The following is a 3,588-nucleotide window of genomic DNA, read 5'->3' as shown; positions in this document are numbered from 1 at the left end:
CCAGCGTTCGTACCCAATGTTAGACGTAAATAATAAACTATTGTTTTTGTTATTACTTTGTATTTGAGTGTTATTTCATCTAAGTTTTGACTTGTAATTGTTTTCATTTTGTTTCTTTAGTTGGTTATGTGTTTATTTTACATTCAATTTTGTTTAACTATGTTTGCAACTTCTCGGACATCTTTTAATTTTTTATGTATCTAATATTTTATTTAGTTTGTCTTCGTTTTATTATTGTTTGTAATTTACATGTATTTCTGCGTTTTGTTTATTTCGTCATGGTTTTGTTCTGTACTTTTGTATTGTGTCTTACTTTGAGTTGTACTATGATTTTAATTTTATAATTATTTTTTATTTCATTTTGTATTGTACTTTGTTTTTCTAACTGGTTGCTGAAGTTTATGTTTTTGTTTGTTTGTTTTGAATTTCGCGCAAAGCTACACGAGGGCTATCTGCGCTAGCCGTCTTTAATTTAGCAATGTAAGACTAGAGAGAAGGCAGCTAGTCATCACCACCACCCACCCCAATTCTTGGGCTACTCTTTTATTCGAGTGCCGTAACCACCTGGCCATGCCGGGCCATTATGTTTTTGACATTCACTGTTTTCGTTTAGTGTCGTGGCATCATGCATGTGTCCAGAGGAAAACTATTATAGAATTTTGCGACCTGCATATACTTCTCCAGTTAAAGTAATAAAATAATTCACCTTAGAAAACGTTCAAGTCGCATTAAGACACATTTGCGCTCAAATATGATTTTTAATTCTAAAAAAAGGGGTTTCAAAAATGATATTCACTTGATTAAGTTTTACCTAATTATGAAACTAAAGAGCATAGCACAATTATAAATTTTGAATAAATTTTACACTCTGTCAAGTCTCCTAGTGGCACAGCGGTATATCTACGAACTTATAGCGCTAAAAACCAGGTTTCGATACCTCTGGTTGACACAATGCTGATAATCCATTGTGTAACTTTGTGCTTAACTATAAACAAACAAATGAAAAGTTAAGTTTCAAACAAGTCAAGAGTTGTTGAATTGTGAAGTGCAGCATGTGAAGCAATTATGAAATTATTGAAACTAAAATCACTTGTAAGTTGACCAATTATAGAATTTTAAAAACAATTTTTTTGAAAAGTAAATTTTCTTATTTTCTTTCCTTTTTATTCCATAACCTCTGAACACACGAATAAGACATAGAAGTCCCTCAGATCTGTATGCTGACCCCTCTATGTCATTCTCCAGGAGGATCCCTAACGGTATATACGAGGTTAGTGACAACCGGTCCACTTGTTCGCCAGTTGTAAGCTAACATGCCCTCAGTGGCCCAGCGGTATGTCTGAGGATTTACAACGCTAGAATCCGAGTTTCGATACCCGTGGTGGGCAGAGCACAGATAGCCCATTGTGTAGTTTTGTGCTTAATTACAAACAAACAAAACATATAAGTTAACACAGACTTTCGTCAAATAGTAGCTTAGATTAATATTTTTACTTTTTACATTTGTCTTTTTAGAATTTAATACCGAGTCTGTCCAATAGTATTCTAGTTGACATAGTTTTTTTTTATAAAGTATTTAAATTAAGGAATACTAATAGGTAATGAGAAGATATACACAGCAAGTAAAACTACGATTATCGATTTGGTCCAGCATCATCGCTCTTCCCGGATTTGCATCAGGAATCATAGTCGACCCGATTTAACGTTTGCTTGTTGCTTTGATAACGGCTCTAGATTGAAAAAAAAAAACTTTTAAACAATACTGGCCCGGTAGCGGCAAAAGCTGGTTTAATGATAATTGTATAAAGTTAAATATCGTTATTGAAGTATTAACTTTTATTCTAAATGAAAGTCTTATTGAAATAAAAAAAAACACATTTTTCTCTTTGAGTAGTACTTTGCGATAATAAAAATCCAATAATTCATAAAACAAATATCAAGAAATCTGTCAATAAAGTTCATAAAGTTTGTGACTACTAATTAAATCATAAAAATCAAAGAATTCGTTGACTAAAAATAATTTTACTGTTCTTCATGAAATTTATAAGACTTAACAAATTTATATCAAGTATATTATGGATACCGCCTGCATATCTTGTTGACGACCTGATTCCTTTTGCATGAGTGTTACTCATATTTCATCTGCCGATCATCACATCACTCACAGTTCTGAACTATTTTTTCGATCTCTGAGGTTTTAGTGCCTTTGGATTTAAGGTTTCGGAAGACAGCTTCTAAGGGCACAACTTAAAACAACTTGAGGTTTTAAAAATTCCCTAATTTCCTTGGAAACCGAGATAGAGACAAATCTAGAAATGAAAATTTTTGCTCAATTTAACCACTTATAGGTTCTGGAAATAATATATATTTAATTTATCAGTTTAAAGATACATCTATTTGAAGATTCAAAATAATTCAGTAACTGACAACCAGTTAAAATAAATTTAACCCATTCACTGTGGCTAGGATTGTACTTCCCAGTGCTCCCACCCCCTCACTCTGTGACTGGGACAAATGTTTCCCCTTGTCGACGCTTTTTACGCCTTCCTCTGCTAGGTCTAGGTTCATCATCTTGACTATCGTCACTAGATGGAGAGCTAGCATCCTCTTGTCTCACTGCCTCTTCATCGCCATGCATTTGAACACCACTTGACACATTTTCACCATCTTCTAAGCTATCTGAGTCAAGCGAATCAGCATACTTATATAGTAATTAGGGCTACTACTCGCAGCTCTAGCGATGCGGCCACGGTCGACACGCAGTTTTGTACATTCCACTTAGGCATCTTGTAGGTTATGAAAAGCTGAATGGAAAACATTGAAGGAAACCATATATCAACATAAGATGAGATGTCAATAAATATTTTCCAACTCATTTTACTCCCATACGTCATGCGCGACAATTTTGAATGACAATGAGAAACATTTGTCCCAGTCGCACTCAAAATTAAACTGGATGCCACACGTTAATAGTATAAAAACCAGAATTTTGAAAAAAAACGAGTTACCTTAGGATCCTGATTGGCAATAAACAAGGAGCTTCCCCAGAAGTCATATTAAAAATTTACAGAACATACATAAGACCAGTCGTAGAATATGCCTGTATAACATGGATAAGTGTATCAAAAACACATATCAATAAACTACAGCAAATACAAAACTATTGTTACGCCTCCAGTCGTTATTTAATTTTCCGTAAATTCGTTCCGACGAAACTTTAGCGACACAAGTCCTTTCTTAAATAAAACTGGTTTATTCTTTCCGAAAACAACTTAACCGATGCACTTAACTTCAACAGTCGCTCTATAACAAACGCTAGAACGTCTCACGTGCTCGTGCTCGACAATACTCAATTACACACTCTCTGACTGTAGTTCAAGTACTCATTACCTACACATCGTCCCGTCACGTTGTGACCATCTTATATATACCAGTCTACCCCCAATCTAGTAATCTCCCGACAATTCACGAAGGTTCGAGAAAAAAGTGGCGTGATACTAGTCACGTGACCTCTCTGACGAAACACTGCCCCCTCCTTAGTATTGTTCGTCCCGAATTATAGCCACTTACATTAAACCAATAACAATT

The sequence above is a fragment of the Limulus polyphemus genome, unplaced genomic scaffold (genome assembly GCF_000517525.1).
Source record: "Limulus polyphemus unplaced genomic scaffold, Limulus_polyphemus-2.1.2 Scaffold4790, whole genome shotgun sequence".
In the NCBI taxonomy this organism is placed as follows: Eukaryota; Metazoa; Arthropoda; class Merostomata; order Xiphosura; family Limulidae; genus Limulus; species Limulus polyphemus.
Note: the sequence above shows the minus strand (reverse complement) of the source record.